Below are 13,835 nucleotides of genomic sequence, written 5' to 3'. Positions count from 1 at the left end.
CCCCCCCACCTCTCCCAAGCCCCACTCTCCACCAATCTGCTGCTGCCACCAACGCTTCTGACCAATCATAGGCTGCCACCTGTTTCCCCTTGCAGCCAATCCCCGTCAGCCACCTGCCTCAGCTGCCAGCCAATCCCATGCCTCCACCTGTGCTCCCAGCCAATCCCGTGCTGCCCTGGCACGGGGGGTTTATATAAAACCCACAGGTGGCCACACGGTGCCTGTGTGAGGGGAGGGTGGGTGGATGCTGTATTGTCTTTCTTCTGTATATTTTTGAGGTTAAAAAACAGTATTTTTAGTGCCCTCCAACAAAAATGTGTGAAATAAACCCCTTCAAACCTAGAATAAGCACCTAAGCCCCCCATTTACACCCCCCATATCTGCAGAGCCCCTCAGGGCCCTGGGACCAAGGACCCCAGAGGACTTAACGAACCTTCAGGGCCTAACGAGCTCCGGTGGCTCTTAATTACCTGCTGGGACGGCTCTGGTCCCTTATTGTGCTTAAAACAAAGGCCGCTCGCGCGCCAGGCCGCCGGCTGCAGGTAACGAGCGCGGCGGGGCTCGGCGCGCTGCCTTTTTCTGTATATAATTTTATTATTATTATGCCCGCCGCCGGTTTCTTCTCGCTTGCTTTGCGGGTTTATTTATTGGCGCTTTCAGGGCGGCGGGCATTTGCATGGAAAGCGCTTCCCGCTGCTCCCGCCGGATCGGGAAGGCTGCGGTTGCCGTGGCAACGCGCCGCCATGCCACCAGAAGGGCTTCAGGTGGGGAGCCGGGCAGATGGCGCCGGCGCCAGACAAAGGGGGAGCGGAACGGGGGGGGAAACGCCCCAAATTCCATTTTTTTTTTAATTAGTTTTGGGGTTTGGGGTATTTTTTCCTTTGTGCTGCCCTTGTGACACAGGTTCAGGTGGTTCCAGGGGTGGATTTTGGGAATGGGGCCGAGAGGGGCCCTCCCGCGATGACCCATTTGCCACCAGCACAAGAAGCCGCGGCCTCCAGGGCCGGGTCCCTTTGCCAGCCGCTGCCTCCGGAGCCCTTCGGGAAGGACAATCCCGGGCGTCTCCCTGTGGGAATGGGGGGGGATGCAGAAGCGGCTACTTCTCCGTAGGTGGCTCCCTTGGCCCGTTCCGCATCCCTGTCCGCCTCCTTTCCCGGTGGCAATTCCCGGTGCCTGCCCGCAGGGAGGGGGGGCGTCTGGAAGCACTTCATCCCGGGAACGCCCGCTCATCCCACTGCAGCTGCCCTGGCTCCACAGGGCCCCAATTCCCCCCGGGATGCAGGCGAGGAAGCGGCCTGGGCCTCGGTGGGAGAGGAGCGACGGCCCCTGGCTCCGCTGTCTCCCGATGCCAATCCAGTGGGGTCCCCTTGGGAAACAGCAGCAAGAGGTGCTGCAAGTCAAGGGCGTCTGGATGTCAAACCTCCCAAATCCGCACGGATCAGGGGGCTCTTTGTCCCCCCCCCACCCCGCAATGCCATTTTTGTGTCAGAAAGAGCCCAGAAAAGCTCATTTCTGCGGAATAAAAAGCCCTAAACGCGCGTCTTTTCTGCAACAAAGGAGGGAGCCATTACTGCAGCAAACTGCTGACGGCAGCCCGGGCACATCGGAGCCGTATATTACCGCTCCGCGCAATATCCCCGTCCGCTTTGCCATATGGTTGTCCTTCCTCGTCGGAGGTTGTGCTGCTTTGTTAAATTACAGGCTTAAAAACGACGCAGACGGGAGGGGGGAAGCGGAGCCGTGCGGGGGGGGACTCCTCGTTTTCACGAAAGCACCTGGAAAAATGAGGCGCCTTCTCGCGCTCGCAGCCAAATCGGCCTCGCGTCTCCCCGGCAATTAAGATTGCGCCGGGAAGGAAGAAAATAAATAAAAATGCAGCCGCCACGAATGAATCTTGCGCTTTTTGATTCCGCGTGGAAGCCACGGCGGAGCAATCGGCGCCTCTGCTCGTGGCACTCGCGGCGCGGGCGGGAATTAGGAAGCCGGGAATGAGAGGCCGTTTCATGCGGCTGCGATCCGTACCTGCGCGGAGCGCGGCAGCTGGCGCGCTGCGCGGAGCGCGGCCATGTTTCTTCGGGATGGGCTCGTAGGAAAAGCTGCAGCTCGCAGGGAAATCAGTCTCTCCCCCACGGCTAAACTGCACGGAAAGTGGCTCCGCGTGCGGGGAGGGGAGGGAATTTTAAGCCGGTCGGGCCCCGGTGGCGCCCGCGGCAGCCGTGGAAGTGCTGTCCACATCCCGACCGGAGCTGGAGCCGGAGCCGCCCGCTCTCTGTGCCGGGATGGGGGTGTCCCAAGGGAGAAGGACCCCAGGATTCGCCCCATGCCGTCTGTCATTCCGAACAGGCTGCGGTTCCCTTTGGAGCCCTTCCAGAGCCTGTCCGCCCACAGGGTCTCTCTTCCCCGCTTTGCTTCCCATCGTGGGGCTCTTTCTCTCCCCTGCATCCAATGGCCCCGGTAGCTCCCACGTTTTTCCCTTGTTTCCTTATGTGATGCTTGAAGGGAGCAAACCCTCCGGTTCCTGCTCTCCCTCCCACAGTACAGCTCAGGAAAAGAAGCCCCAAAAGCCACTTTTCCAGGAGGTTGGACGTGCAGCGATGGCTGCAAAGCCCCATTTGCCCAGCTCGGTTCTTTCCCAGGGAAGAGGGATGCATCCCGCCGGGATGCAGTGTCCCAATGTGCTAGCGAGAGCGGCTCCGGGTCCAACGTGCAGATGGGAGATGCATCCGGAGCAGCGGGAAAGGGGCGGGATGCGGCCGGTGGCTCCGCTCCCGGAATGCCGCAGGGGCTGCCGGCATTGCCCGGCTCGCCGCATGCCTTTCCCAAGCGCATCCCTGGGAAGCGGCTCAAGTTCTCGCCAGCACTAATTGATTTGTGCGTCCGGGCAGCCCCCCGGCCCGTCGGAACCGCCCCGAAGCCCCCCGGGCTCAGGTTCCTGCATTCAACCTCCCCACGTCTGATCAAGTGTCCCAAATTTGGGGCTTTTCTCGTGCTCCCCTCGTCCTCCCCTTTCCCAGGCGTCCCCGGGGACGCTCCCGGCACCATTCCTCATTTCTTCCAGCCATCTGCTCCAATGCAAGTGCAGAGAAGTTTTCCTTCCTCCCAAACCGCCCTTAAACCCGCGTTAATCCGAGCAGGTTGGGGTGCACATGGGGTCTTTTTTTTTTCTGCAAGGAACGTGGGAAACGGCCCCTCTGCAGGAAAAGGAACCGAGTGGAGCCGAGCGAAAACAGGGATCTTCCCCAGTGCCACCCGCCACTGGCCGGGAACGGCGTCGGATCGGGAAGCGACCAGGAGTTACAGCGGCTCTGAGGGCGACCCGGAACGTTGTCAGCCTGTAAATGGGAATCCTGCAAACAACTTTTCGGTGCCTTTGTGATCCGCGGGCTGTAATTTAAGTGCTCCGAGGGGCTGCGCGTCCCCTTCCCGAACTGCTGGGGCTCTGCATGCTGTGAATAATATCCCGCTTTTTCCATCTGTGACGAGATTTATGGCCCAGCAGCTCTGGTCGGATCTAGGTCTGATTTCGACAGTCGATGCTGGAATGTGATATTTTCCTAAATGTCCCTGTAGTGCCATGAAATCCAGTTATAAAGAAAACAAGGACATGTTTTAACAATAAAACCAATGTGCATGATCTAATTAAATGGCATAATAAAATTAGGAAATAAATGCACAAAGCATGAAAACCTGTTCCTTGAAAAGTGAATCAAATTGGCTACTAAAATGAGCATTTATTCCTTGTGCTTGGGGATCCCGTCCCCCTTCCCCGGGAAGGGATCTCCGAGGCCTTTCCAGGTTTTGGGAACATTTGGCCGCTGAGGATCGTCTTTCCCCGGCTCTGGATGGAGCAGGAGGGAGTCGAGGGGGGCAGAAAGGAAAGAAATGTTTTCCTAGCGGATGCTGTTACCTGCTGGAAAAGCCATCGCGGGCACCGGGTTAATAAATACATCAGGAAAGCGCCCAAACGGCTCCGGTTTCCCGGAGGGGTCCCGGTTTTGAGGGATTCGCTCCGGCATGAGCCGGAAAACGCATTTGGAGCAAGGAGCTGCCCCGCGGAGCTGCCCGCGGAGAAGGAGGGAGCGAAACTCCGGGCAAATCCGTCGCCCAACTCTGTGAAGCTCCTTATCCATAAGGCTAAGCCCTTATCCATAAGGTTAATCCCTTATCTGTATAAACCACGCTGTGCCTTCCAAGAACAGGTTTCCAAGCCGGATGGAGGGAAACTGAGGCAAGGGGATGGAAGAGGAGATGTGGGCACCAGGCAGGGGAGCTGCAGCTCCTGGCCCCGGGATTTTGGGAAGGGAAAAGGGAGCGAGGCCAAAGCCGGAGCCAACGCAGGGCTCCAGCACGTCCCATGCAGAGCCGGTGGCTCTGGCATGTTCCAGACCTTCCCTGGCTGCCTTTTATAGCGAGGAACACTTTGGATTTTCTGGACTTCCCAACATTTGGGGCAAATTCCCAACTCTCGCCCCACTTTCGCAGCCGCCCGCGACACTGTTGCGCCGTCAGGGTGTGCGCGAACAGCCGGCAGGCTTCCGCGGGGGGCCGGGATCCACCTGCGCCTTCCCACCTCTTCCCTCCCGCTCTCCTGGCAATGCCTCGCGCCTCCGCTTGCAAATTCCCGTCTCCTGTTTTTTCTCCCCGCCGCTGCAATCAATCCGTCAGCCGGCCCATCCGTCAATTCGCTTGGCGCGCTCTCCCTCGCAACTGTCTGTGTCATCTTGCCTACCCCCGTGGTGTTAAATAATTAAACCGTGGCACGTTGTAAAAAAGGGAAAAAAAAAAAAAAGAAAAAAGAAAACCTAGGGATCTGTCTTACAGCTGCGGAATAAAATCATTTGGCAGCGGTGCCGAGATCGGATATCTCGCCGGCGTGCGAGGGGGCGGCGATTCCGCGCCAAAGCTGTGCACGCATTGGGGCTGGAGCCCCCTTTGTTGCAGTTTTCACCCCAAATTTCCCCCCGTGTTGAAAGGGAGACCTCCGGGATCAGCGACAGCTCCTGGGAATGGGGGAAACCTCTTTGGGAACGAGCGGGGATTGAGGCTGCTGACGGGTGTCCCTAAGGAGGCGGCACTTGGCTCCGTGCCCGGGAGGGGACGCGTTCCCGCAGGACCCCGAGCACCCTCCGACGGCCCTGGCCGCAGCAGGAGACCCGGGATGGGGGAAATTCCCGGGGGTTGGGATCGGGATGGCGCCTCCTTGCAGCTCGAGCAGCAAAGAAACTTCCCGACTTCTTCCTGGCCGCCGTTTTTCACGCTTAAGGGCAGGCCACACATTATCATTCAGCGCCTTCGTTTACATGGAGCAAACACAGGTCAATTTATTTCCAAATCCCCCTTTTTATGGCTCTATTGAACTATTTGCCACATTATTTATACGCTAATGCGGTGAATCCCTCTGGATATCACGCTGTCTAATAAATAACGCGACAAATCATTAAGCAGGGTGATAAAATCAAGCCATTTAAAAATACATCAACCTGTGTTGCTTTCGTGTAAAATAAGCTCCAGGGGCCCATTGGAGAGAGGCAGAAAGACACCCGCACACGCACAAAATAAGGCAAAACACCCTCCTTTCACACACAAAATAAGGCAAAACACCCTCCTTTCACACACACAAAATAAGGCAAAATACCCTCTTTTGCTGAGGGTGTTTTGGCACCGAAATGAGTGTTTGTGGATTGGGTTGGGGGGGATTTTGCGGGTGTTTTTTATGCAGCTGTGGAGGTGGAAGGTGGAAACGGAAGGGAAACGGCGTGGGCAGCGTCTGTGTGCCGGGCTGGGCGTTTGCTGGGATCCTTGGGAATACTGCGAGGCGGATGCGGCGGGAAGGAGGGATGCGGGCGGCAGCGCCCGGCAGGACGGCGCACGCAGCGGGCCCAGGGCTCCACCGGCTCCCATGGGATCCGCGGGAGAGGCCGGCCTGTCCCGGCGCGCCACAGCCTCCCACCTGGAGAAAACCGGGAAAGGGACACGGAGCCAACCCTTGGCTTTGCATGGAGAGAGGCGGGAGCGTCCCAAAACACGTCAAAACACACCCAAAAACGCAAACCGCTATGCCCAAACACACAAATCCTTCCAAAGATCCATCTTGAAGGCAGGGAGGTGACCAGGAGCAGTGGGAAGTTGGCATCGGGACGGATTCCTTCCCTCTCCAGCCTCAGGCAGCCATTGGGAAACATGGAGGCTCCGGCCTCTCCGGCAGATGGATCTCCATCTCCATGGGCGCTCCCACCTCGGAGGCGCCTTTTCCCAACGCGCCCCTGTGGAGCTGGGCAGCAATCCCGCGGGATCCGTCCGCTCCGGGGCCACCGCGCGCCTCCGGCACTTACAAATGATGTAATCCACTTTATTTGTGTGACAACAAAACGGTTATTATCGTAATAAGTATAATTAGCAGCAATTACCATAATAATACATTTCCCTGGTTCCATGGGTACTTTTTTTGAAAGAAAAAACAGGTTTATTTAAGATTTTTGAAGAAAGAAACAAGAATTGCTCAGGCAATAAAGCTCCTTGTGCTGATGCACGGGGAACAAAAAGCAGCTTTTGGCCTCCGAGGATGCCGAGCTGGGTCTCCTGCATCCTGCCCCTTCATAGGGATTTGGTTCTCCTGGCCTTCGGAGCCAGGATACAGCTGGGAGAAGGTGGGAATTAAGTGGGCAGCTGGGAAGGGCCTTCCGGGGCATGTCCTGCTGGATCAGCCCAGCGGTATTCCCTGGATATGGCACGAGGTTCAAGGCGCTTTTAGAGCCGCTTCTAAAGATGCTGCAAGGGAAGCAAGGGAAACCACCATTGCGGTGGTTAGAAAATAGGGAAATTTTCATTTTTTCCCTTTAAATCACCCCCTTTGTGTCCGTGCTGGGAGCAGGGCAGCTTTTCCATGGAAAGCCTAGCTTGGCTCCGCGGACACCCTGGGATCGTTGGGCAGCGCCGCACAACGAGGGGAGTTAAACCAGCATTCCCAACAAATCCCGTGGAAACGGGTGCTTCCCAAGGCCGCCCGGGTCCGGGTGCTTCCCTTGGATCCACCGGCGCTTCCTCGGCACCATGTCCAGGCTCAACAAGCAGCCGATCCCGCTGGGAATCCCTCTTCCCGCTCATCCCGCTGCGCCTCCCTCCGCGGGACATTCGCTTTGCAGGACGCCGCCTTTTCCACCTGGCTCCTTCCCGGGATTCTCCAGGTGCCGCCCTGATCCCCCAAACCCACTTTTCCTGCCTTTAAATTCCCCGGCATCTCCCGTCTGCCGCCTCTCCCACAGCGCGGGCGGCCTGTGCTGCAAACAGGGATCTGGCCGGCGAATTTTTAAAAGCGGCTTTGCAAAATTCCTCCGGGAACTGTTCCCGCTGCCGCGTTATTATTTGCAGATGCCGAAAGGGCCGCTCAGCAGCCGGGCTCCCCGCGCCGGCTCCTTCCCTTCGTTCCTCGACACCGGCTCCTTGGAAAGACCCCAAGACGCCTCCTGCAGAGGATCCTCTCGCCTCCAGCCGGCGTTTATTAGGGAAAGGGGGAATGAGAAGCGCGGGAGCTGGCGCCGGGAGCGAGCGCCGTTTGGAAGGGGCCGCGAGCAGCGCGGCGGCGCTTCCCAACGCCAGAAATGCGCCGTAAATAACACGGAGGCTCCTTGCAGCGGGATAATCCGCCATAAACACGAGCTGAGCCGGAGAAATAACCCCGGGATGGGAAGGAGCGGCCAAGGCTGGGCTGGTGCCGGAGCCGCTGCTGGATGCCAAGGGTGTCCTGGTCGTCCCCTGTGGTGCTTCCCACGGCGGGAAGCTCCCCATGCTCCCGGGATCCCTACGAGATTCCCTGGATAGGGCCGCCCGCGAGGGAGGATGGGCAGGGAATGATTCCTCCTTTCGGGAATGAGGCGGTTCCTGCGGGCGGATGGGAGCTCGGCCCGTCCGGGAGGGATTTCACCTGTCGCCGGTACCACTCTTGGAGATCCGAAGAGATCACTTGTATCTGGAGCCCCCAGATTAGCCAGGGATGGGAAAAGGGGGGGAAAACAGGTGGGACAAAACCCTTTTCCATGGGCTCCATGGAGAACTTCCCACTGCGAGGCTGCCGAGCGCCCGCAGGGAGCGGGAGGCGACGGCTCCTCGCCCAGGATCCCGGCCCCTGCGCAACCCCCGGGCAGGAGCATCCAGACCTTCCCCTGGATAGGGCACTGTCCAGCCAGGCTCATTCCCACCGGGATCTCTCGGCTGCTGCTGACGAACCCGGAGGCCTTGGGTGCTGTGGAAGAGGCCGATCCGAATCCGAGCGCCTGGAGCAGCGCCCGTGTCCATAACGCTGTGCACATGTTGGACCAAAGCAATTTAGTTCCCAGCGGATTTCATTTCCCTATTTTTTCCACCTATTTAACTCCCATGTGCTTGAAATACTCTTGGTTTTCTTTTCTTTTCTTTTCCTCCCAGACCCCCAAATCCTCAAATATCTTCCAAACTCCCCCAAAATCTTCCAAACTCCCCAAATATCGGGGGTAAAAAGGACCGAGGACCCCAGAGCTGCAGCCACAAGGGGGATCAGGGAGCCGCTCTGCGGATGGGACATTGGGGTGACACTGGCACCGTCTCCCATGGCTGGCGGAGCGGGACGAGCTGGGATGGGGCCTGGAGCTGCGCAGGGAATCGCGGCCTCCGTTTGGGGGGAAAAATCAGTGTTTTGGGCTGTAAACCAGGGCAAAGAGGGGCCGTTTTCCCTCCCGCCATCATTCCTCATCCCTCGCCATGCGGAGCTGCATTCCGGCACCGCCAGCTGAGTGGAACTTCCCAAAAACTCCTCTCTCCCGAGGGAATTGCGGTGCTCGGCTTCGGGGGGGGACTTTGTTCCCTACCCCTTGTCCCCTCCGTAGCAACATCCTTCGAGGCAGCGCCAAAAAAGGGGGGTTTTGCCCCAATCCCTCTGTCCGCAGCCAAGAAAAGACATGGTTGCATCGGAGCTGAATGCGGCCCCTTTCCAGCTCCCGTGGATGGGATGTTTGGAAAAGAGCCATAGTTTTTGAAGGGATTTGCACAGAGCAGGAGCAGGGGGGCAGGAGGACTGTGGGGCTTCAGTTTTAGTCTCCACCTCCTATGTCATTTATTTGAAAAATGCATGGAAAAATAAAGGGAAAGGGGATGGGACGGGGAAAAAAAGGTTATTAATGGTATTTATGTAACTGTTCTTTGTGTGCCGTGTCATAACTTCGAACCTGGAGGCCAAGCCCAGCTGCAGGTGGTGGCCAGGGCTGCCAAACTTCACGGAAACCCGGAGCAGGAGCAAAACGTCGCCCGAAAAAAAAGGGCTGAGCCCTTTGCAGACCTCAGAGAATCCCCGCGGCTGCTCGCGCTCCCGCTCGGCTTCCCAGGCTCCCGGCGCCTCGGCCGTTCCCGGGACACCCTCGCGTCAGCCGCGATTCCGCGTCCCGTTGCACAACGCGAATAAAACCGGAGCAAGCGGAGCAAGCGGAGCAAGCTTGCCCGGAGCAAGCGGAGCCCATTAGGCCGCCTAATTAGCCGGCGGCCGGCGAGGCTCTTACAGCGGCTCTCCTCGGCGGGCGTTAATCTCCCCGCAGACAAACTGTTTGTTTTCCCCATTTTATTGCCCGCGCTTCGCCCCGCGTGACGGACAGAGTTACGGGCGAGCGCTGTAAAAAGTAATTGCGAATTATGAAAAACATATACGGGCTGTTGAGGCCGCGGCGGCCGGCGGCGCGGCCGGCGTCTCGCGAAGATTTAGTGCTCGCGGGCTTTATTATCTGCAGCTGAGCATCCATCCTCATGGAGCGGGAGCGCTGCCGGCTGCTGGTGACAGCCCCAGGGCTGCGGAGGCGGCGGGCGCCCCAGGGCTGTTTTGGGGCGAAATCCAGTGAAACGAGCGGTGCTGCAAGGCCGAGGTGTCTGGGGCGGCACCGCGGACCCGTCGATCGCCCTGGCGCTAACGAGGCCGGCGGTGCAGGCGGACGGGGGTCTCGGCGCCGCGGCCGCCTGTGCGGCCGGCTCTGGCTGTAGGTTGGCCGGGTGTTGCGGTGGGTGACGCCTGGGGCGCTGGGTGTCCCGGGTGCGGCTGTGCGTGCGGGGGGCTGCGCCAAGGGGGTGCCCATTGTGCCCATAGGGCCACGTTCCTCCTCCGGGAGGGTAGAGGTGCTCCGGGATGCTCCCATCCATGTACTGAGCCTGCCCAGGAGTCATTCCTGGGGGAAAAAATAAGGGAAAAGAGAGGCACATGTGGGAAAGGCGAGTCAGCCGCTCCCTCAGCCGCAGGAGGAAGACTCGGCCACATCCCAGCTCTTCCTCGCGCTCGGGATCGCACCCGCTGGAATTCCGCGTGTGATTCTCGGACTGATTTACGGCCTCCAGGCCCCGGATCTGGCTCCTCTCCGGTGGCTCTGGCCCCGCTTCCCAGCGATGGAGCTCTAAGCCGCCAGACGATCACTTCACATTAAGCAGCCACCGGGCGCTTTTAAATCAGCTCCCGCGGCCAACGGAGCGCCGGCCCTGGTGGCTTTAATAGGGAAATATTCCCGTAAAGCGGCAGTCACGGGGAAGCCGCTGCCTGCCCGATCCCAGGGCTGGGAGCCAACGCGCCGGGTCCCTTTTTATTAGTGACAAGGAGGAGGTTTGGGCGGCGGAGGGGACAAGCGGAGGCAGCGGCTGCTCCAACGCCATCCCGCTGGAAAAGCCTCTTCCTCGCCCCGGCTTTACGGGGCTATAAAAAGGTGCGGAGCAGCCGCCGGAGGAGAGAAAGGGATAACGGAGGAGCCGTAAACCACGGCGCGATTCCAGAGAGACGGGAGATGGAGGAAATAAGGAGCCGCGGAGGCGGCACCGTGTCCTTCAGGGGGACGGGGCTGCGCTTGGGATCCACGGAGCTGCCCACGGAGGCGGCAGCGGCACCACGTTGATAAGAGCCCTGTTAATAGGAGCCCCATTAACAGGAGCCTTGTTAATAGGAGCCCCATTAATAAGAGCATCCTCATTTAATAAGCGCATCCTCATTTAGCAAGAGCATCCTCATTTATAAGGATGCTCTCCGGCTCTTCCAAACCATGGGGGCTGGGAACAACCCCCTGATCCAGCCGGGCGCTCCGAGCCGCGTTCCCGCCCACGCCAAGGGATTCATCCCTGCGTCGTTGGCCGCGTTCCCAACGAGGAACGGGACGGATGCTCCGCTCGTGGTCAATCAGCTGCCTCTTGGTTAGGCACCCGGCCCGGCACCGCTGTGCGGATCCCTGCTTCCGCGAGGAACCTGAGCGGATCCCGCGGATCCGAGAGCTTCCCGGCTGCGGCAGGAGAGCGGCCAGGAGCCAGGAGCGAGCGCCGGAGAGCGAGCGCCTCGTCACCCCCCGAACTCGAAGGCCCCTTGGGAATGCCGGAGCCGGGGAGCTGGCCTGAGGCGTCCCTAGGGATGCTCCGGAGCGGCTCGGCCGCCTGCATCCCGCAGCAGAGGCCGGAGCGGCCGCTTCCCAGCGCTCCTGCCAAGCTCTTCTCTCTCCATCTAGCGACGGCGGCAACGCATAGCAGGGCTGGAGCGGCTCCCGGTGCCAGGCGAGCCCGGCACGGCCTCCGGGAAAACAGCCCCCGTCCCCAAAATAAACGCCCGGGGACGGGGAATATCAAACACACGGGCGCAGAATCCGCCCGGTGCCGCCCGCCCGCCCACCGCGGTGCCAGCATCCCTGAATCCGGACCCATGGGAAGAGTGTTGGAATTGCAGGAGCATCCCCAGGACGGGAGGCCAGGTCCACCCGGCTGCAGGGCCGGGCGAGCGAAGCTATCCCGCTTTTCCCTCTGGTTTTCCCTCTGGCGCGGCCCCTGATCCCCTGATTTACGGCTCCTGCCTGAGCGGTGCCGCGTGTCCCGCTGCCCGCGGCGCCGGCTGCTCCCGCTGCCGAGCGGCAGCAAACTCCGCCGTCTCCCAAAGCCGGGCCCGCATAGCACCATCCCGGGGCTTTTTTTTTTTTTTTTTTTTTTTTTTTGCTCCATTCCAGGCTCCTTTGTCTGCTGGTGAATGCTGCAGGGGCTGGCTTGGGAATGGGATGCCGGCACGGGATTCCGGGTGTTACATTGCTTGTGACCCCTGGAATGGGAATGTGTCTGGCGCTGGAATCACCCACTCTGCGGTGCAAAAAATGAGGAAAGACAGGGGAAAACAGGCAGGGATGAGAAGGAAGGCCAGGAAAAACAGAGGAAGCAATAGGGACCCCAACCCCCTGTTTTGCCTTGATTCCCATTTGTTTTTCTCTCCAGAGGTGAAGGAACCGGCTAGGCTGGGAATGCTGGGGTGGGAAGGATGGTGATGGGGACAGGGATAGGGACAGGGATGTGGATGGGAATGAGGCACATCCCAGCTGCAAAGCGCTGCCAGCACTGGTGCTTCCCGAGCTCGCGTCGTCCTTCCATAACGTCCCCAAGCTTTCCATGGGGAAAAGGCAGCTGCTAATTATTTTCCTGTCAATTAAGCCCAATTAAATCACTCTAGAGCTACTGGAAGACATGATGGATTTTTCTGTCTTGCATTGCGCCGTGGGATTAATTGCGGGATAACGCTGGAGCGAACGGGAGCGCGCGCCCGTTCCGGCCTCTTGCAGCTTCATTTTAATGCAAAAGCAAAAAAGCATCCCTGGATTTGGGGGGTGAAATTCATGGTTTTCCCAGGATGTGGAGGCCAAACTGCAAAAGCGCCGAAGCTGAGGCGATGCGTGGAATGCCGCACCGGCAGCTCCCGGCTTTGCCGCCGCCGGGATCGCCGAGCGCTCCGAGACGGAGGCGCCGACGCATCCGCCAGGTATGCGGGGAGCAGGACGGGACACGTCTGCTCGGCGCTGCCCGGCGCGGAACCGGCTGCACGGAGAGCGCCAGCGTCCGAAGGAAACCAGCCCGGCTCATTTTTTTTTTAATACACACATATATATATATATATATATATATATTTTTTGTTTGCAATTCACTCCCCATCCTTGCAAATATTCTCCCAGCCGAGGTTTTTGCACCCACTGGAGAGCGCTGCGGCGAGTCCGTGTGCACAGCTTGCACGGAGCAAGCGCTTTGCACCGCTTTGCAATTGCTGTGCACCACTTTGCATTGCCTTGCATCGCTTTGCACCACTTTGCATTGCCTTGCATCGCTTTGCACCACTTTGCATTGCACCACTTTGCATTGCCTTGCATCGCTTTGCACCACTTTGCATTGCACCACTTTGCATTGCCTTGCATCGCTTTGCACTGCTCTGTATGGCTTTGCAGCTCTTTGCGTTGCCTCGCATTGCCTTGCACCGCTTTGCACGGCGTTGTACCGCTCTGCACCACTTCGCGTTGCTCCAGCATGCCAGCCAGGATGACAAAACCTCCCCAACATTCCCAAACCCTGGAAAAACGCAGCTCTGGCCTCGTCAGGGCCAGCCTGGATGAGGATTAACCCATCGCTGTTGCTACGCCCCCCGAGCTCACAGCTCCCAACACCATGAACCCCAAAAAGGCGGCATGGAGAGAATAAAATGTAGTTATTTTTAATATTATTTTTATTTATTTATTATTGCTTTAGTATATACAATTGTTCCTCCTTTTATTCTTCCCTGCGGCTGTTGGGAAGTTCTCCCGGCCTCCACAGCTCCAAGATTCCCAGCGAGTCCTCGGTGGGGACAGAGGGGCAGCTCAGCTCTGCAGGAGCCTGTCCCGCATCTTGCGCCGCTACCTGAGCTCTCGCTGGCTTCTCTGATGTCTAATCTAAGGTTGTGCCCCAGCTGCAGCTGCCAGCGGAGCAGGCGGACGGAGGGAAAAGGCCATTTTCCCATATCCACAGGGAGAAACCTCCAGAGCTGGCGACTCCGGCTGCTCCAGGCTGCGATTCCT

Source organism: Nothoprocta perdicaria, unplaced genomic scaffold (genome assembly GCF_003342845.1).
Source record: "Nothoprocta perdicaria isolate Ctin4 unplaced genomic scaffold, notPer1 scaffold_452, whole genome shotgun sequence".
NCBI classification, from domain to species: domain Eukaryota; kingdom Metazoa; phylum Chordata; class Aves; order Tinamiformes; family Tinamidae; genus Nothoprocta; species Nothoprocta perdicaria.
The sequence above is the reverse complement of the archived record's forward strand: the minus strand, read 5'-3'. Positions refer to the sequence as shown.